This window comes from Mustela nigripes, chromosome 13, assembly GCF_022355385.1.
Source record: "Mustela nigripes isolate SB6536 chromosome 13, MUSNIG.SB6536, whole genome shotgun sequence".
Taxonomy (NCBI): Eukaryota; Metazoa; Chordata; class Mammalia; order Carnivora; family Mustelidae; genus Mustela; species Mustela nigripes.
Window position 1 is genome coordinate 28,308,658 of NC_081569.1, and position 23,080 is coordinate 28,331,737.

General features: G+C 36.4%; 1 protein-coding gene across 3 annotated transcripts in view; it reads right to left on the minus strand.

The window, feature by feature from the left end:
• PEAK1 (pseudopodium enriched atypical kinase 1) overlaps positions 1-23,080 on the minus strand; it is a 312,205-nt gene that overhangs the window by 255,122 nt on the left and 34,003 nt on the right. For all 3 annotated transcript variants that reach the window (XM_059371768.1, XM_059371770.1, XM_059371769.1), the window contains exon 2: positions 9,534-9,597. The gene's annotated coding sequence lies outside the window, so the exon portion shown is untranslated. The remainder of the gene's footprint in view (positions 1-9,533; positions 9,598-23,080) is intronic.

The following is a 23,080-nucleotide window of genomic DNA, read 5'->3' on the forward strand; positions in this document are numbered from 1 at the left end:
CACTGTCACTTACACTACTCACTATAAACTCTGCTCTCACTTTCTCTAGGCTCGTGTTTGATTTCTATCCTGCCCTAAGACAAGCGCTTTCTTGACTGGTCCTTCAAGGCCTCCTCTGGGACCTCAGACCCAGCCTTCCTACGTCAAAATTAAGTGAGAAACAGGTCCTGTCTCTTCTCTGAAATCACAGGAAAAAAGGAAAATAAGTACAACACTGGGGTTTATCACGGAAGGTAGCATTGTATGGCAGACTAATTCTTTTGCGGGGGCGTAGATACAGCAGGCAATAAGCAAAACGACAGGATAAATGTAATACATTCTCTTGGAGAAGAGAGTTTCTTTGATGTAAGTAACTTAACAATAAATTTTAACATCAACTCATTATAAGAAGAATACAAAACTTACATGAAAGATGCAATATAATACTTAGAGATTCATGGGACATTTGAGCAAGAATAACGGTCTGGAATTAGAATTTAAAGTAACATTACTAAGCAGAAGGAGAGCCACTTTAAGTCAAAGACCCTCTTAGAAGTAAGTGACCCCACCTATCCAAAAAGGCAGCCAGGGCTGGGTGAACATTCAGTGAAACACCATTGGATGATCAGAAAGATTCTGTGGGATTCTTTGCTACAGCCAGCCTCCCCTCTACACAGCCTCTATTCAGACACAGCACGAAAGAAGTTTTGCAGATGACTGAGGAATCTTGAACGAACTCATTTTTTTGTCAGATTAAAGTCACCTGTTAACTATGTAAGGGAAGTCTGTGAAAGCTAAGAAAAACTTTATGCTGGCTCCAATTCCTGCCAAAATGGCCAGAAAAATGGACAAGAGAGACTGAAGAAGCATTTAACATCAGAACATATGCATATAACCAATGAACGTATGAACAATGTTCAACATCACTGGAGATCATGGAAACTCAAAGCAAAATTCTTTGTCAATAAAAACAAAAAGCTTTGAAAACAGACCAAAAAAGAAAAGGCCGCCTACAGTTCTCTCTAGTTCAGACATTCCTTACCTCTACCTTTCATTGTCTTTGAGCAATTTTTAAATTTAAAAACTGTAGAAAGTGGATAATAATGTGGACTATTTTTTAGCACAAAGGAGCAAATTAGTTGTGTCCAGTGGATTACAAGTGATAATTGTCCAGTTTTTGCATCCATCTGAAAAATTCATTTCAGCATTCCTTTACTGCATACAAAAAATGACTCTTCAAATCTGCCTTTGAACTAACATCTTACTAGTTTCCTCATTAACTAGTGAGTTAAACATCTGACAAGCGTTCATTTTGTATCTGTATAAGTCATGATTATAACGCCTTTTTAAAAATCCTTTAAAAAATCCTTTTAACACCACAATCAGAATACAATACCATCCATTTATGATTAAAAGAAAAAAGTAAAAAACCCTCTCAGCAAGTGAATAGAAAGGGTTCTTCAACCTGAGGATACTTCATGGTAAAAGTCTGAAAACTTTCTTCCTAAACTCAGGAACAAGCCAAGGACATCTGCTCTCACCACTTCTATTCAATACTATACTAGAGGTTCTAGTCAGTAAAATGAAGCAAGGAAAAAAAAAAATACAGGTTGATAGGAAGAAGTAAAACTGTCTTTACTTACATACACATCGTAATTGTATAACAAAGCCTAGAGAATCAAAATAAAACAAAACAAACAAAAAACCCCCACAAAGCTAATAGAACAACAGCCAATATATAAAATTCAGTTATACTTTTACATACTAGTAATCAACAGTGGAAATGAAATACTTTTAAAATGTCATAATAGCATTTAAAAAATCAAAGTGCAAAATATGTACACAAAAAGAAAATAATAATTATGGCTCTTGAGAAATTAAAGATGATCTAAATAAATGGACAATGATAACATGTTTACAATATTAAAATGTCTATCTTCTCCTAATTGATCTGTGAAGTGAACATGGGTGTCAAGTAAAATCTACAGATGTTTTTGTAGAAAATGAAAAGCTAACCCCAATATCCCCATAGAGAACTATGTATGAATATACAAAGGACCTAGAAGAGTCAAAACAAATCTTTAGAAGAACAAAATTGGAGAATTTCTACCATTTCACTTCAAAACTTATCATTAAACTACTGTAATCGATATAGCATAGTATCAGCAAAGAGGAAAAAAATGTCAATTAAACAAGACAGAACTCAGAAATACACATACACATATACAGCTAACTGATTTCTGATAAAGTCATCAAAGCAATTAATGAGAAAAAGAAAGTCTTTTTAACAGTGGTGCTGGGAAAACTGGGTATCCACATGCAAAAGAATGAAGCCAGACCCATACTTAACAACATGTATAAAACTTAATTCCAAATGCATCAAATATCTAAACCTAAGACCTAAAACAATAAAACTCTTAGAAGAAAACATAGGACAAAAGCTTAAAGACATTGCATTTGGCAGTGATTTCTTGGATATGATACACCAAAAGCACAGGTAACAAAAATCAAGACAAATTGGACCTCATGAAAAATTTTTTTTTAAAGATTTTATTTATTTATTTGACAGAGAGAAATCACAAGTAGATGGAGAGGCAGGCAGAGAGAGAGAGAGGGAAGCAGACTCCCTGCTGAGCAGAGAGCCCGATGCGGGCCTCGATCCCAGGACCCTGAGATCATGACCTGAGCCGAAGGCAGCGGCTTAACCCACTGAGCCACCCAGGTGCCCGACCTCATGAAAATTTTTAAATCTTGCACATCAAAAGACACTATCCACAGAGTAAAATAAAAGGCCACAGCATAGGAGAAAATAGTTGCAAATCATGTATCTGAAAGATATTAATATCCAGAAAATAGAACTCCTAAAACCCAACAATAACAAAACCACCCAATTCAAAAATGGGCAAAAGACCTGAATAGATACTTCTCCAAGAAGATATATGAATGGCCAGTAAGCACATGAAAAGATGCTCAATATCACTGATCACTAGGGAAGTGCAAATCAAAACTACAATGAGATACCACCTCATATCCAGTCAGATAGCTAATATTAAAACAAACAAAACACACACACACAGACACATCCCAGAAAACAAAAAAAGCTGATAAGGATGTGGAGAAATTGGAACTGTGTGTTGTTGGGGAATGTTACATGATACCATTGTTGTTTAAAACAGCATGATAGTTCCTCAAAAATTAAAAATAGAATTACCATATGATCCAGCAATTTCACCTCTGGGTATATACCCAAAAGAATTGAAAACAGGGTCCCAAAGAGATATTTGTACACCCCACTCACAGGAGTATTTTTCACAATAGCCAAAACATGGAAGCAACCAATTATCCATGGACAGATGAATGTATTAGCAAAATGTGGTATAAACACACAATGGAATATCATTCAACCTCAAAAAGGAAGAATATTGTTCCATTTGCTACAACATGGATGAATCTTGAGGACATGATGCTAAATAAAAAAGCCACTTACAAAGACAAATACTGTATGATTCTGACCACATGAGGTACTGAGAGAAATGTAAATCATAAAAACAGAAAGTAGTTCTGATACCTGCCAGAGACTGGGGGAAGATAAAAATGGGGATTTATTGCTTACTGCATATAGAGTTCATTTTACAAGATGAAAAAGAATTATGGGGATGGATGTTGGTGACAAATGCACAACATTCTTAAAGTGCTTAATACCACTGAACTGTATACTGAGAGATGGTTAAGATGATCAATTTGTTATCTTTTACAACTTTTTAAAAAAGACATTAAAAAGAGAATGGGAAGAAAGAAGTCGGTAAGGTGAAAACAGATGAATTTCTTTGAAAAAAAAAAAAAGTGACAGGTGGGAGGAGCAAAATGGCGGAGGAGTAGGAGATCTAAATTTCATCTGGTCCCAGAAATTTGGCTAGTTGGTTATCAAACCATTCTGAACACCTACAAACTCAACAGGAGATCGAAGAGAAGAATGGCAGCAATTCTATGAACATAAAAGCAACCACTTTCTGGAAGGTAGGACATGTGGAGAAGTGAATCCAAGGAGATACTTGGGAAGACAGACCGATGGGGGAGGGTTCAACTCCCAGCAAGCAGTAGAGCAGTGGAGCACAAAAGTGAGCTTTTATTAGATGTCTGCTCTGCAGAGAGACGTCACTCCAGTGGCTAAGGGGAAAGTGGGTGGAAGGTGGAACCCTTGCTGGGACAGTGTGGTCTTAGGACCCTCAGTGTCACAGGAAGACCAGAGGTGTCTGAGTGCGGCAAAGCTCCCAGGTATCAGAGCTGGGAAGCTGGCTGGAGACGGAGCTGAGGAGTGAGCTCACAGCTCAGGGTTGCCTTAAACAGTGATCCTTGGCATAGTCAGACCACTACTCTTCGAATAGGGACCCAACAAGCAGCAGATTCGGGAAGACTACCCTTTCTCCCCTGGGAGGAGTGAAACAGGAGCACACTGCAGGAAGCTGCTAGGTTTGGAGACTCCAAACAGGGTTGTGCACCAGAGACAGAAATGCTCAGTCACAACATTTGTGAGCTCGGAGTGCAGCCAGATCTCGGAGTGCAGCCGGAGACCAAGGAGACGGGAGAGACTGATTGCTTTTCTCTGAGGGTGCACTGAGGAGTGGGGCCCTGAGCTCTCGGGTCCTCCGGATCGAAGACTGGGAGGTTGCCATTTCCATTCTTCTCCTCCAAAGCTGTAAGGATAGCTTTCAGGGAACAAAAGCTACCAACAGCAAAACCGAGCAGATTACTTAGCCTGGTCCATGGCAAGGGTGGTGCACAGATGTTGGCAAGGATAAGGAGAAAGGGGAACCCTCCTACACTATTGGTGGGAATGCAAGCTGGTACAGCCACTCTGGAAAACAGTATGGAGGTTCCTCAAAAAGTTGACAATAGAGCTACCCTACAACCCAGCAACTGCACTACTGGGTATTTACCCTAAAGAGACAAATGTAGTGATCTGATGGGGCATGTGCACCCCAATGTCTATAGCAGCAATGTCCACAGTAGCCAAACTATGGAAAGAGCCTCGATGTCCAATGTCCATCAACACATCAATGGATAAAGAAGATGTGGTGCACACACACGCACACACACACACAGGAATATTATGCAGCCATCAAAAATTGAAATCTTGCCAGTTGCAATGATGTGGATAGAACTAGAGGGTTTTATGCTGAGCAAAATAAGTCAATCCAAGAAAGACAATTATCATTTGATCTCACTGATATGAGGAATTTGAAAAACAAGACAGAGGATCATAGGGGAAGGGAGGAAAAAATGAAATAAGATGAAACCAGAGAAAGACAAACCATGAGAGACTTCTAAACTCAGGAAACAAACTGAGGGCTGCTTGGGGAGGGGGTTGGGGGGGTTGGAGGTGAGAAGGTATAGGGTGGCTTGGTGATGGACAATCGGAAGGGTACGTGCTATGGTGAGTGCTATGAATTGTGTAAGACTGATGATTCACAGACCTGTACCCCTGAAACAAATAATGCATTATATGTTAATAAAAATAATAATAATAATTAATTAATAATTGTTTAAAGACTGTAATCACTAAGAAAATTAATAAATAAACTTCCAGTTAAAAGATGAGTAAGTTCTGGCAATGAAACATAGCACAGCAACTAAATTAATGGTAATTTAACAATACTGTGTTGTAGGCATGGAAGTTGCTAAGAGAGTAGATATTAATAGTCTCCCCACCTCTTACCACCCCACACACAAAGCTATGTTAAATAATGAATGTGTTAACTAACCTTATTTTGGTAACCATTTTATAACACATACCTGTATCAAATTATCACATTGTATACTTTAAACTTATACAATGTTATGTGAAATTTTATCTCCATAAAGCTAAATAAAAAACAAGAATTTAAATGGAAAAAAATAGTGACAGAAATCAGAAAAGTGGTTTGCTCTGGTAAGAGGAGAGAATGTCAAGGAGTCTTAAGGAACTTAAAGAGTCATAAAAATGTTTTGCATGTTATACAGGTTTGGATTATGTAGGTAAATGCATTTGTCAACAAAATCCCTAAAATTAAGATGCTCATCACTCAACACCAGAAATAAATTGACCATAAGGTTTCACTTTTGAATATTTAAGATATCTTTATATTTTAAAGACAACTCAGTTTTGGTATATACTTATGATCCGCTTGTTCAATAGGTGTATGTATAGAATAAATACAAGATTAAAGCACAGAATTAAGGTATTATGATGATTTTCTACTATTTAAAGGAAGAATTTATTCATTCAACATGACTTATATGGGAGTAAACACTGTAATCCATTGAAATGCAGGTTACATAACTGATACAATATTCATATACAAAATATCCTGCAGCTGTAAACATGAATGAAGTAGGTCTAACTATATGGAAAGATCTCCAAGATACAGCAGTATACTGAAAAAGGAAGAAGTAAAACAGTAAATTCTCATGGATTAAAATAAATTCCATATATATTTATATGTATATTTATAAAAACAATCTGAAAGTAAATAAATTGTAAATGGTACTTCCTTCTGAAAATAGCAACAGGGGATCAAAAGTGAAGGGAAGAGTAACTTTTCACTGTAAATCCTTTTGTACCCTCTGGATTATTTCTGACTATATAGTTGCTTTGGCAATTTCCATGGAGACAGAGGAGAAAGAGGGCCTCAAACAATGTTCATGTTTCTTGTAAGCAATCTCTCCCATGCCTTATGGCAGATATTCTAAATCTTCATCACTCCCCTCAAACTCCACATCTCACTCTTCTTGCCTACTTGCACAACATCAACAACCACAATATCCCAAAGCCAACAACTTTGTTTTCTACTCCAGGAAAAAGGGGGAACTCCCTATATTTCCTAATTCACATCCATATATTTACCTCTGGACTACATCCACGGGTATCTCCTTTCCTCAGAAGGAAGAGGCCATTCCAGGCAAATCTTGTGTTCTTAGGCTATTTCCTGTCTCTACAGGAAAGCCTATTCTATTAGTCCTCTTTCTACTTCTACAAGCTTGCTCTTAACTTGTCCTTTCTCCTGCCACCTCTGTATAGATGCATGCTCAAGCCCCTCCCTTTTAAAAAAAATTATCTTACATTCCCCTTTAGGCAGGATCCTAAATTCATTCTTCCCTTCACAGTTAAACTCTCACAGGAGTGGGGACAGTCTCTACCTGAGGCAGTCTCTTCATCTCCCATTCACTTCTCAAATCTACCACAATCTTGCTCAGTCCCCACTGCTACTTAAAAACACTCTTGCTGAAATCATTTAAGATGAAACCTATAGGTAAGGCATTTTGTGAACCTTATTTTACTTCATCTCTCTGCTGTACTTGACACTGCTGACTGCTTCCACCCTCCTGAAACTCTCAAATCCCTTGACTTCTGTGACACATCTCTTTCCTATCTATTATGCAGTGAAGATTCAAAAACAAGTATGACAAAGTCCCTGACTTCAAGCAAAGACTCTAAAATGAGTGAAATCAATGCAAACTGTCACAACACAGTGAAGAAGTACTATGATAGAGACAGGTACAAAATGCTATGGTAGGTTTGTAAAGGGGAAGGAGAGGGAGTGTGCATTTTAGGAGGAGGAAACCAACATGGACAAAGGCACATGTATAAATCAACATAGTCTGTATAGGGAATTTGATGGATAATGGTTGAGCACACAAGTTTTGAAACCAACCAATCTTATTCTACCACTTACCAACTGAATAAAAGTAAAATAAGTCTATCTCACAGGACTATAATGAAAATTAAATACTATTTATAAAGCACGAGCACAAGACCTGGCTTACATTGATTTCTCAATAAATGTTAACTCCTTCATGGCAAAAAAGTCAACAAACTAGGAATAAAAGGAACCTACTTCAACATGACAAAGGACAGTTACCAAAAAACCACAGGTAACATCACACTTGATGCTGAAGGACTGAGAGCTTTCACCCTAAGGAACAAGACAAGGATGTCCACTCTCATCACTCTCATTGTGGTTTTGATTTATGTTTCCTTAATGAATAATGATATTGAATATCTTTTCATGTGCTAATTGGCCATTTATATATCTTCTTTTGGAGAAATATCTATTTGAATCCTTTGCCCACTTAAAAATTATGTTGTTTCCTCTTTTATTGTAAGATTTTTTTTTAGATATTCTGGATACAAGTCACTTATAAAATACGTGATTTACAAGTATTTTCTCCCATTCTGCGAACTGTCTTTTTACTTTCTTGGTATTGTCTTTTGAAGAATAAATGTTTTTAATTTTTATCTATTTTTCTTTTGTTGTTTGTGCTTTGGGTGTTATATCTAAGAAACCATTGCCTGATCTAAGTTCATGAAGACTTACTCATATTTTCTTCTAAATATGAGCTCTTCAATATAGGTCTGTGATCCATTTTGAGTTAACTTTTTTGGGGGGGTGGGTAGAGGAAAGACGAAGAGAGAGAATCCCAAGCAGATTCCAGACTTCATGCCTAGTGTGAAGCCTGATGTGGGACTAAATCTCATGACCCTCATATGACCCACATATGACCTGTGTTGAGAGCGAGTCATGCCTAACCAATTGAGATACCCAAGTTGAGTTAATTTTTGAGTTGATTTTTGTGTTAATTTTTTTTTTAGTTAATTTTTGTGTGTGGTTTGGGGTAGAGGGTTCAGATATCCAGTTGTCACAGACCATTGAATTATCTTGGCACTCTTGAAGAATATCATTTGCTGTAAATGTAAGGTTAGGTTTCTGGACTTTCAGTTCTATTCCAGTGATTTATAGATTTCTCCTTATGCCAGGAAGTTTTAAAATCATGAAATATGAGTTCTCCAACTTTGTGCTTCCTATTGAAGATTATTTTAGCTCTTCTGGATCCCTTGCATTTCCATATGAATTTTAGGATCAGCTTGTCAATTTCTACCAAAAAAAATCCAGCTGGATTTTGATGGGGATTGTTTTGAATTTGTATTATGAATCTGTAAATCAAGTTGGAGATTTTATAATAGTGTGTTCTCTAGTCTGTGAACTGGAGGTCTTTCCATTTACTTATGTGTTCATTTCTTATAATGGTGTTTTATAATTTTTAGTGTATATCTCCTACTTTTTCTAAATTTGTTCTTAAGCACTTTAGTTTTGGGATGCTATTGTAATGAAATTGTTTTATTTTTGAATTGTTCATTGCTAGTGTATGGAAATACACTATTAGTGATGAGACTATATCAGACTATAATGCCAATATCATTCCCAAATGTGTGTCAGACTAGCAGTGTGAACTCTGTCTTAAAATATAAAAGTATAAGAGAAAAATTCCTTTGGAATTAAATGGAAAAATTCACTCAAAACTACTCTAACCATCAGAACCAACTTCATTTCCTTCAATCAAATGTCCTACAAACTAAAAATAAGCATGCTATATATGTAAACTTTGTAATAAATAATATTTACCCATTAAATTCTCATAGGAAAAAACAGTTGGCACTGCCTTAAATATTCCAAAAATAATTCTCTCTCATTATAAAATATATCTTATAAGGCAAATACATTAAAAGAATATCTCACCTCAGATTTTTAGATGAATCCACAAAGAAATGTCTACAGCATGAGTTCCAGTTCAGGCAGATACCTGAATTGAAAAAAAAAAAAAAAAAAGGAGAAGGAGAAGAAGAAAAAAAGACATGGTCAATATAACTAAATCTGAGAAGGGAACTTAATTTTTTCAGTAGAACCCTAACTTGATCATTTACTCATTAAACTTTTGTTTGTGTTTTACAAATCTATAGAACATCAAGAATCTTAATTCTGCCAGACTCTCTATTGCCTTTTTTTTTTCCTTAAGATTTTATTTATTGATTGTAGGAGAAAGAGAGAACACAAGCAGGCTCCCTGAGGAGAAAGAAGACTGATGTGGGGCTCTATCCCAATACCCTGGGACAATGACCTGAGCCAAAGGCAGACACTTAACCAGCTGAGCCACCTAGGTGTCCCTGTATTGCCTTTAACTACACTTAACAAAATATATACTATACTAATGGGGCTAGGGGCATGAGGGGAAGATCAATCCAAGAAAGACATTTTCCTTTCACCAGTTCAAGTCTTCAAAAGAAAAGGCATTTTCTAAAAGTCTGTACTCCCTATAATAATCCCACCATCATGACTTCCCATCCTCACAAAAAAACAGAATACAAAAATCTGGAAATATAAAAGTAAACCAAGAGTATATTTTATAGAGCTTAAATAAAAGGAAATGTTAAATAAAACTGGTGAAAAAACTATGAAAAATGTTTATCTACATTGGAAAAGAAAATATAATTAAAATGAAATGTCATTTTCCATCAGTGAAATTAGAGTTGTTTTTTAAGATGTTAGTCATTAGTGCTATCCCAATAGCTTCTTGGCCTTTTGGCTAAGATCAAGTGCAGTGCTATCCCAGTTCTCCTCCTTCCCAGACTCACTGTAGGATTGCACTTCACTGCCCTTGTTTCAACTTGGGTGTGGCTACATTGACTTGCTTTAGTCACTAAGGTGTACGTAAACATGATATGAAACATCAGCAGGAATAAGCTTTAGGAACCAGTACACAACCGGAAGACCTACCCACTACAGTAATTACGAAAACAAGTAACCAAAGGAGCTTTGATCAGGGTGATTCACTAAGTAACTCCAAGAGAGAATACCACCTGCTGATATGTGTTCAACATGTAACATGACCTTTGTTGTAAAAAATAAAACCTGTTGCATTAAACCATGAGATTTGGGGGATTATTTGTTACTACAGCATATTGTAAACTATACTGAGAGCTGCAAATGACAATGTAATGTAACATAATAGATATTACAATAATATAACGATGCAATATAATGGGCATCTTTGCATACTGCTCATGGTAGTATAAACTGGTAAACTCTTTCTGGAAAGCAATACACAAGAGCCTTAAAAAGTTCAAGCCCTCTTACCTAGTAACTTCTCTTCCAGAAATCTATCCTAAATAATAAAAAATCCAGACTTAGATCATAGCTCATTTATGACTGCAAATAAATGAAAATAACAAACTAAATGTCCAAATGATTAGTTAATAAATCAGAATAAGAAATAGTTAAAATTAAGGACTTATAGGGGAAACTGTGAAAGGCATACATGCAAACTTTATGTACTGTCTGCTCAATTTTTCTCTGTATGTATAAACTATAGACAGAAAGCAGATCAGTTGCTACAGGAGCTGAAGGTCATGTGAAAGAACTGATTGTAAAGGGGCTTAAGAGAAACTTTATGTTTAATACTATTTTACTGAGAACCAGAGCTTGATCCTAGAATGCGTTTGGGGTTTTATTAATTTATTCTTTCAGTATTTGTTGCAGGCCTCCACGTACAAACAGCAGCCTACACAGCAGAGGTATGCTTCTGCACTGGGTCTGTTTCCCCAAGGTTCAGTGAGACCTGCCTTTCAAGTGGTCACTGTAGTCAGTAGAAGCACTGACAGACAATCTACAAACCACGCCTTTTAAAAATAATCCTTACATTGGCATATAAGAGGTAGGTCATGATTATTTCTAAGAACCATCTGCATTAGTGATTATTTGTTGAACTAATCTTTCTGAAAATAAGCTTAAAATTTCTACAACTGAACATTTATCAACTATATAACATGAACTTGTATCAGGTGTTTTGAATTCATTGTTTTGGATTATATGAATGTGTTTATAAGATTATATGCCTTGGTAACCACCATTAAAAATTTTATGAGTTCTGAGCATTTACTTAAAGGATTAAAGATTTTTACAGCTATAAAAATGGCTAAAGTGTCCAAAACTTCAACTAAGAAACTGTAGAAAAACATAAGTGAAATCTAGAAAGAAAAAAATGTGACAATGAAGACAAAGCATTAAGCAAAGAGAACAAAAAGTATTATGTTATTAATCAAACAGAAACAGCCAAGGCATATAACGAACAAGTTTTATTCAACAAGAAATGATAATAACACAGGAAATATTTGTTTTAGCAGAAAGCACAGAAATTCAAGACAGTGGGGAGAGTAGTTAAAAATCAAAGACTAGGGGACCCTGGGTGGCTCAGTCAGTTAAGCATCTGACTCTTGATTTTGGCTCAGGTCATGATCTCAGGGTTGTGAGATCAAGCCCCACATTAGGTTCCATGCTGGGCATAAAAAAACACATAAAATAAAAACAAACATAAAAATCAAAAACTGCACTAACTTCTCATGATAAGAAGACCTGAGATATCCACTGCATTGTAGGGAGTAACACATAAGAATCAAAACACTGACGAGAAGGTATAGGAGAGTCTAATCCAGAAATTATTTTCAAACAATGGACATAGAGATGAAATCACTGCTTAAGTTACAATTGTATAATATGTTGCTTTCTCAGGCCTGATGTTTGAACTTATTATATCCAAAATGTATTAAATTGTTCATAGTTTAAAATGAGATACAAATAAATACATTATTTTTACTAATAACCCTTAAGAGTACTAGAACATGTGTTTATCAAAGAATAGCTAGTAAATATGAGTAAAATAGCCTTAGAAATTAAGGATATAACACAGGAAATATATGTGTGTTAATCAGAATACAGACAATAAAGATGAGTTTTCAAGCACTTAGAAATAAAGGACATAATCTGACACACAATATTTAGACTATAAAAAAAAGATGGAGAATTCTTAATATACATTAGTTTCCTGACTCTTAGAAAAAAATGACCTATAAGTAGTCCATAAAAATGGAGGGAAAACACTATCACAATGCTGGTCTTGATTTCTAATTCTAGAAACCTTAAGTAGTAACTGGCCCCAGCCAACTAAAGAGTCAACCTACAGCCTGGAGGCCAAAATCAGCCATGCCTGTTTTGCCTGGCCCTTGAGCTAAGAATGGTTTTCACATTTTTAAAAATGTTGTGAAAAAACAAAAAATAATATGCAACAGAGGCGGTAGTCACAAAACTTAAGACGTTTACTATCTCACCCTTTACAGAAAAAGTTTGCAGCCCTCTGAACTAAACAATTCATAAATGGGTGAAACAGGTCTTAGTGGCAGCTCTAACCCAGAGATTTAAAGTGTGCCATGGCATCACAGTATATTAGAACCAGAAGGCAGCTAAGACCATCCTTCTTCTCCATCATGTTACAAAGGTCACTTAAAGCCCAGAAATGACAACCTTCCAGGTCTACTGTCTCTTGAACCCAATGTGCTTTACATCCTATCACAACATTGGCCCCCTTTTCTTCTAGTGGGGTAATCTAAGAATATAAGAAAGGTATAGTAAGAGTAAGTCCACTCTCTTCAACTCTCCACTGAGCCCTTCCTACCTGAGAATAATCAACTGACCAAACTGACGCACTGATAATCTTCATATCTGACCAACTCAGCATCGAGTGTCATTTCCTATTTTCTCAGCTTCATCTCCTTCTACTCTACTCATGTAAGCAAAATAAGCAAATGAGTCTACTTAACATTCCTGAAAAAGTACCTTGTTCTTTTGGTCCTGAGGACCTAGATTTATACAGTTTCTCTCCTAGGGGCAGCTCCTCCCTTCTCCACCAACCCAAATTCCTACCATCCTTGATGCTCAATTCAAAACACCCTCAGCTTACAATCCAATAGGAAACACAGTTCAGATACACAAAAAAGTAAAAGATAAATATCCCCAAACAGAAATTCCTGGTAAAATGTAACCTCTGAGGGAAATGTTCAGGTTAAGCCTTTAGGAAAGTCTCTGAATAAGATGTTAATAGACATTTAAAAAAAAAAAAAAAAAAACGCTTTTGAGATTGGTTGCACAACATTGTGATTATACATAACCCGAATTAACTACGTACTTTAAAATAGCTAAGATGATAAATTCTATGTTACATATATTTCACAATCATTAAAACAACAACAACAACAACAACTTTGGACCACAGAGCAAGATCATAATGGTGCAGGGAGCAAGTACTTGCTTATATTATATTAGTTGGATATTAAATTTAAGTTATAAAAGCTAAACACCTATCCTATAGCAATGGTTTTATACTTGCAAGTACCTTAAAATTAGACAATGTGGGGAACTGCGAATATAATAAGAGAGTTGCCTACGAGATCGAATTCTATAAAATAAAATAGAGCCTACATCTAGAAACCACTAAATTCTGGCAGTTAGATAAATGAATATCCACAAGATTCCAAACTTTAAAAAAAAAATGACTTTAAAGGATAGAGAGAGGAAAAGGTGGTGTTCTAGGAAGTAGAATGAATAAAGGTACAAAACGGACAATGTGTGATGGCAAGGATACTCACTGTCTTTTTGTTTCCCTAGTAGTTGGGCCACCCATGATATGGAAAAGGTTACCAAAACCATAGATGGAAATATGCTGGCTAAGGTAATCAGTACTCAAAGTAGACAGTCCATGCCTTGCTTAAGTTTTCAGATAACTTTTGTGAACAACAGCAAAACTCTGCAAAACCAAATATAAATCCTGTGCATTTAAGGCTGAATCTGTTATTTTCACAAAATTAACCACACCAAAAGGGCTGGAAGTTTTTACTTTTTGATTATTTTGGTTCCCTTTTTACTGAGTAATTTTATTCTATGAATACCAACCTCTGCTATTCTGTTCACTCCATGCCTAGGGCCTAGTAGATGCTCTCTAAATGCTTGAGGAATTAATATTGGGATATAATATACATTTCACTTAAAGTACTCCTCCTTTCTAACTATTCAGAGTAACAAAAAGTAGACAGAAAATAAATAACATTAACTGAATAATGTAAAAATGAAGCCAACCAAACACTTAAACCACATTTCAAAACCATCTTTGTAGGAAACTGCTCAGAAGTCAGTCAAACCTTTATTGCACCCTTTGTTGCAACACTACACACACACACACACACACACACACACCCATCAAGACAATCATTTTTACTAAATATAACTTGAAGAAGAAAAATCACATAATTTGATACCCAGAAAAATCCCAGTTTCTTTCACCTTTGTATTCCACACAATTCCTGGCACACAGTGGATGCCTTCAAATCATTCACTGAGTTGAGCAGTCACAGAGAAAATATTTTCTCTGCTGTCCATGTGACTTCATTATATTTCAAAGGTGCGAGTCATCAACTCTGGCAATAAAAGCAGAACTTACACCACAATAAACACTTGACATATTTCAAGAGCTCTCAGAAATTAGAAGAGAGATCCATACATGTATTCCCTAAATTACACAAGTATCAGAAGATACATCATTTCACTGTTGTCAGTTTGCTATATTTAGATGGCTCTGAATTGAATCATTCAAGCATATACAAATAAAACCTTGAAGGGGTCCCCATACTTGCTCCTGACAGTCTGGAAACAAAAGCTGCTACTGAGATAAAAGATGACAGGCAACAGGAATCTGACAGGCCAGTAATTTACTGCATTTTCTGCACATCTGAATTTGTAGGCCTCCATAGCCATTAAGCAAAATTAAGTTTCATGATGCCAGCCAGAAAGCCTTATAGGCAACAGTTTTATGTCATTAAAAGAACTACCATCCGCAATCTGTTTGAATTTGTGTTTGCTCATTAGAAGCATCTCTGTGAATCGAGAGAGGGGTTTTAATTGCACTCTTGCTCTATCCATGTTTACTACAGCCCTGAACTATAACAAATTCCTATTCTCCCTTCATACCCAATGCCTAAAATTCTTTAGATATAGTAGAAGAAACTAAGCAGTCTAGCAGTTCTCTACCAAAAATAGAGCCATTTCAAAGGTACAAATGTGACTTTAACATATATTTATTCAGATTAAAAAGCTTGGGTCAGAGAAAAACATCATCTTCTTCCTTCTCTCCTACTTGTTAATCTCTGAATCCTCTATGCTATCTCAGGCTTTTACGACTTTGCAAATGCTATTTCCCCCTCAGCTTGCTTGGAACCTCCTCCTCAAATCCGACTATGGTGAATTTCTGCTCACTAACTGGTTTTCCCAAGAAAGGTTCATGCAGTCCTTTCCTTATGTACCTTCTACATACATCCATCAAGTACTTCTCAAACTGGGTTAACTCTGACTCTTACAAAGAACTGGACACCTCCTGGCAGAGTTAATATTCAGCTAGTAGACACTAGCACAGCTTTAAAGGATGAAATACTAAAAATACTTCGGAAATAATATCTAGTAAGCAGTCACTGCCCTTAACTCCAAGGCCCTGTCTTACCACCACCACCACCAAAATTCAGCAACAAAAGCATCAAAGCCTGATACAGTATAAAAGATGCGGGGTGGGGGGGAGATCCTTGAGACCCTGAATCCAGTGCTATGGTTATTGTGATTGGTTGGTGCCTGTGTTGTAGTGAATGGTAAATACTCTGAATATCACCCCTGTCCCTTTATGCCCAAAGCCTAGAATACTACCTAACATATAGCAGATCCATAATGTATTATTAATTCTATGTCAAAATAATGAACACCAATCCTATTCAATGATCCAAAGCCAGTGGGTATATGACAAAACTATACAAATAATAATCAGATTGGAGAAAAAAAAAAACCTAGGTGCTTAAGTATAAGATAGGAAAAGTGAACATTCTGCCTATTGCCTATTTCTATTTTCTTGCCTTTAGCCTCTGATAAAATAAATGCATAATTTGATAATGTGGGCAAAAATCTCCAATGTGATCATTTATACAGCATATGATTCAAGTATTCTTTATGTTATTAAATGAAGATTAAAACAAAGTTTCTGTAAAACCACAGAATTTAAGAATGACACCAACAGTGATCACTGAACTACAGTCCGCGTATTGGACAGGTATCACTCAGGAAGAACACAAATTATTAATTCAAACAGAGGAAAAAGTAAGAATGAAAAGAGTCAGTTAATTATGAGTCACATGTCTAATTACAGGTTTTGCTAGGGGCTTCAGATACTTCTAATTAGTTTTACTTGGTATATTAATTATAAATAGAAAACCACAGAGAATTTCTTATTCATAGGAATTTACTGAGTATGTAAAATCAATTACATGATATTAAGTTATCACTTTTATAATTTAATGATTAAATATTCAATAGTGCATGACAATTATTTTGAAAGTCATCAATAAAATATATATCACATTAAAATCAAGTAACACAAAACACAGCACCACCAAGATAGTGACAGAATCTTTTAAAAAATCCAGAATGATGGGGCACCTGGGTGGTTCAGTTGGTTAAGTGTCTGACTTCAGGTCAGGCCATGATCTCAAAAGGTCTTGGGATTGAGTCCTGCATCTGGCTCCACGCTCAGCAGAGTCGTTTTGTCCCTCTCCCATAGCCTCTCCCTGTTATTCATGCTCTGTCCCTCTCTGTCAAATAAGTCTTAAAAAAAAAAAAAAAATCCAGAAAGATAAGGTATGTAGCTGAAAGAAGGATGGATACGCAGAATTTTGAACTTATAAATAGTGATATACTAATCATTTTAGGTTACTCACTATCAGGTAGAAAAATCATCCTTCAGTGATAATTGCTATAGAGAGTTTCAGAGAGTTATATGATGAAAATATTAAAACGAACCACAAAGGGAAAAGTAATAGCAACATCTTAAAAAAAAAAAAAAAAGAAGCGTAATTACCTAATTTCAACACTGTCCCATTAATCTAACATCACTTTTTAGTAAAACAGTGATGTACTACATACTGTGCTAATGAAAAATTCTAGAAGGTGACAAAGTCTTAAACTAGAACCATCAAGTGTTTATTTAGAACAAAGTAAAGAAGGCCAGTCTGATTTTTTTTTTTTGCAGTTACTAAATTACAAACAAGAGAAAAATAAAGACCATAACATACTTTAACAAAAGTTTTGAATGTGTCCAATCCTAATTTGAAACAGCCATGTAAATTACCTTGGTTATTAGCAGTACTGTATGAGTTTAAACAGAAAATGTTCACAAATTGGCAAGTAATAGTAACAGTGCCATTTCTTAAGTACCTATATATTATACAAGACAGATTTCACGTTTTTTTACCTAGATGGTTAATTTTCACAAGCACCTTACAAGGCAGGTAACATCATCCCTACCTTACTGATAGTGAATTCATGCTGGAAATAATCTAGCCAATGTCAGTGAGGAAGTAGAAAAGTAAACATTAAAACTACTACTGCAGACGCTCAGTGCTGGCTGCTATACCCCACTGCCTGAACAGATGGTCTCAATGGATTAGAGCAAGCCAATTTAGTAAGGAAGCTCCATAGTATATTAGCTGTTCTAAATGGATGAGGTTAAGACTTCATGAAGTTCAGTATCCCAATGGATGTAACCACCCTAATAGCTAAGGAAAATATAACTTAGTAACTATATTTCTGACCCTGATTTGGAAAAAATCAAGGATGTTGCCATCAGCTTATGGGCTGTCATAAAACTCTACCTTCATTGAACACACTTTAATATAACTGAGAAAAATTAGTAAACATTTAGATGCAGAAGTAGTCAAATGCTGAGAAGAGGGGAAACCAAATAAGAGAACCTAATTTTTATAACTTTAGAATTTTCTATAAAGAAGATCTAAACGAGATATAAGCATTCATGTGAGAGAATCAAAGATGAGAACCAAGATCCATGGTCAGTATAAACAAAAGAAAAAATAAGAAATTCAATCAGGACAGATAGGATGATAAGATAACAGGAGAGATAGGGAAAATAGGATAATAAAAATGAATGAAGGGTGCCTGGGTGCTCAGTGGGTTAAAGCCTCTGCCTTTCGCTCAAGTCATGATCCCAGGGTCCTGGGATCGAGCCCTACATTGAGCTCTCTGCTCATCGAGGAGCCTGCTTCCCCCACTTCTCTCTGCCTGCCTCTCTGCCTACTTGTGATCTCTATCTGTCAAATAAATAAATAAAATATTTTAATAAAAATAAATACTAAAAGAAAAGTACTAAAAAACAGCCTTTCCTCTTGTTTTGTGAGCACCTATAATAAACAGAGAAGAAAATTTACTGCTGATTTTTAAAAAAAGGCAGATATCTCAAATATGTCTCTTCCCAAAAAACTGACCATAAAAAAATTGATATTTAAAAAATTACTACACAGCTAACAAATGAGGCACACAAACAAATGTCTGATGAACAAGTAAAGGTTTGGCTAAATGAGTATGAAAAGTGAAAATGGGGAAGAAAAGGTTTTCCTTTTCAAAACTAAGGAGAAAAAATGTTCTCAAGTCTCCTTCTCATGTAAATCGTACTTACTACTTCAGGATACAACTTCCCTGCAAAAATTCTCCTCCTCATATTGTGCCCCCCAAAATACCCCCTATCTCCTAAAAGAAGGTCTTACATCCAAATGACATCTTCCCCTTACCCTGAACAGCATCTTTCTAGAAGTATTTTCAATCCACCTACATCCTAGAGGATATCATGAGGACCAACATTTCCATTTTTCCTGGTTTTCTGAATTGAGTATTAGTGTTTAATCAGCGTAATGAAACACTTTCAGTGTTTTTGATACAGGAACCCTTATGCAATACCACAAATACAATTTTGATTTTGAAGAATGCAGGCATCCTTCACAAAGATAGAGCCATTTGAAAAGAGTTCTTTTCAAAAGATATTGCTACATGTGTTATTTTGTACCTTTTATTTTTAAAGAAACCACATTTTTAACAAAAACTATTATTTACAACCCCTTAACCTCATGCTCACCTCCCACATCTCCTGTATCACTCACTGATTCAAACATCATTTTAGAGCCCAACTCCTTCACTTGACCTAATAAAACTTGCTGAGCTTGCACACGTCAGGACTATGATGGTATATGTCCTCTAACACAACAATGCTATGGCTGGACAAGTTGAGACCAAGGATGACCTCTTCTCTCCATCTTACCAAACAACTGGCCTACATTTTCACATAGGAGCTTAATAAGAAAAATTTGCCTGCCTGTCTTATTTCCTAAAACTATAAGCTTCTAAGGACTTCACTGCATAGCAATACTGTACATATTCTCATAAGAATGAGGCAATTTATAGATCCTATTTCACTTCTGAAAAGGTCAGCCACAAAACTGTTTTATGAAGTATCTCATTTCTTCAGCAAACTACTAAAAGATTATTCCCTTTCTTTGACATATATGGACAAATAGAAGTCATAAGCAAAGGCTAAGTGAAATGGTCCACAGAAATTCTTGCTTCTGAAATTCATCAGTAGTCTTAGAGAGCAAAGCTGCACATCTACAAACAGAAAAAAACAACCCATGGAGGATAGGAACTACAGAGCGTTGATTCCTGGAAGAAGAGAGCCACAGGTGCTGCTTAGGGGAGGGAGCTCTGATCTTGCAGGGAGTACCCAGAGAGAACAAGAAGGAGAAAGGGAAGGAGGGGATGAAAACACATGTAGGGGACTGCACAAAAAAAACTTCCTCAAAACCACTGACTGGGAAAAGGGAGAGTGTTTCAACACCACCAGTTTTTTATAAACTGGAGCGCAGAGTCTTAAGTTTTGGAGGTCAGCATCACAGTCAAGGTCATATGCGCCAGCGCACATATGGGGAAGATGGGTGGAGCCCCACTAGTGGGCGGCAAAGTCTGAGAATCCCCTGGGTCACACAGGGAAAAGTGGTTCCCCTGCATGGAGTGCATTTGGTAGAGGTGATATGGCCTTTCCCTGAGCAAATGACCCTGTAGGCACAACTGAACTACCCTGTTCACCAATATTAGAATAAGGACACCAGCTGAGGGCAGCAAACCCTGACACCAGCTGTGTGTTGTGATTTATCATAAGGCTACACAGTGGCATGACTGTTTCCTGGGACAGGCTGGCATGAGAACCTCCCTCGAATGATCAGCACAGGTCTGCCCTGTGGAGGTCTCTGAAATACGGGGTTTTGAAACACAGCTACACCTGAGATAAAACACAGGAGTGCTACATCGCCTGGCAGGCAGACAGCTCAGTTAAGGACAAGGTGAAGGTGGTGATCTGACAGAAGGCAATGACAAAGGAGAGGTGGTTATTTGAGCTTCCTGAAGAGCAGTGGGCCCAACTTTCCCAATCCAGGGACAAGAAAGCATTTTCACCCCTCTTCCACCAGCATTGACCTCAGTGAGCTAAAGAGCACCACCCAGGGGAGAACGGAGCGGCTACACCAAGCCCCACCCCTTCACCCCCCAGTCCTGCAGGTGCATCTCCACTATGTAAGGTACAGAGGACAATAGGAGAAACAGGCCCCTCCCCCAGAAGACCAGAACAAATCTCCTGCCAGTACCAAGTCTACTGAACATACAGTGCTCCAAAGCTTCAGCTCTAGGGGAAACAGGATCTAGTTTCCTTGGGTTTTGTTTGTTGGTTGATTGGTTGGTTTTGGGTTTGGGTTTGGGGGGATACAGAAAGACAAATTTTTTTTAATTTTTATTATTTTAAAAAAATTTTAATATTTTCTCCTTTTTTCTTCCTTCTATCAAGCTTCTCTTAACAAGCAAGGAAAAACACATCTAGCTTCCTTAATTTTAAAAAATATTTTAAATCTTTATTTTATTTTGCTTTTTTTTACCTCTAAAATGACAAAATGTAGGAATTCACCCCAAAAGAAAGACCAGAAAGAAATAACAGCCATAGATTTAATCAATACAAATATAAGATGTCTGAATTAGATTTAAAAACAATTATAAGGACACTAGATACACTTGAAAAAAGCATAAGACACTAGAGAATTCTTTACTGCAGAGATAGGAGAGCTAAAAATTAGTCAAGCCAAAATGCTATAACTGGGATGCAAACCCAAACAGATGCCATAACAATAAGGATGGACAAAGCAGAGGAATGGATCAGTGATATACAAGATAAAATTATGGAAAATAATGAAACTAAAAGAAAAGGGAAACAAAGGGAATGGATCATAAAGGAAGACTTCATTTAAAACAGCTGTACAAGAAATATTAAATATTAAAGGGAACTCTTAGAGTGTGTGTGTGGTGGGGGCGGGGGAGTACCAAAAGCAACAAAAACTACGAAGAAACAGAAAACATCACCAGAAACATTAACTTTACAGGTAGCACAATGGCATTAAATTCACATTTTTCAATAATCACTCTGAATGTTAATGGATTAAATGCTCCAATCAAAAGACATAGGGTATCAGAATGGATTAAAAAGAAAAAAAAGACCCCTCTATATATTGTGTACAGGAGACTCCTTTTCAACCTAAAGACATCTGCAGATTGAAAGTTAGGGAATAGAAAATTATCTATCATGTTAATGGATGCCAAAAGATGCCAGAGTAGCCATATTTATATCAGACTAGATTTTAAACCAAACATTGTAACAAGAAATGAAAGGCATTATATCATGATTAAGGGGTCTACCCATCAAGATGATCTAACAATTCTAAATATTTATGCCCCTAACATGGGAGCACCCAAATATATAAAACAATTAATAACAGACAGCGGTGCCTAGGTGGCTCAGTTGTTAAGCGTCTGCCTTCAGCCCAAGGCTCAGGTCATGATCCCAGGGCTCTGGGATGGAGCCCCACATTGGGTTCCCTGCTCAGCAGGAAGCCTGCTTCTCCCTGTCCCCATACCCCGCCCCTTGTGTTTCCTCTCTCACTGTGTCTCTCTCTCAAAAATAACAAACATAAAGGAAATCATTGATAATAATACAATAACAGTAGGGGACTTTAACACCTCACTCACAGTGATGGACAGATTATCTAAACAGAAAATCAACAAGGAACCAATGGACCAGATGGACCAGATCGACTTAACAGATACACTCAGAACATTTCATCCTAAAGCAGGAGAATACATATTCTTCTCAAGTGCACGCGAACATTCTCTATTCTAGAGACCTACATACAGGGTCACAAATCAGCCTTGAACAAGTACAAAAAGACTGTGATCATACCATACATATTTTCAGACCACAACACTATAAAACTTGAAGAAAGAAAATATTTGGAAGAAAATATTTGGAAAGATTACAAATACGTGGAGGTTAGAGAATATCCTACTAAAGAATGAATGGGTTAAAACCAGGAAATTATTTGGAAATATTTGGAAAGATTACAAATACGTGGAGGTTAGAGAATATCCTACAAAAGAATGAATGGGTTAAAACCAGGAAATTAAAGATGAAATTAAAAGGTACATGGAAGCAA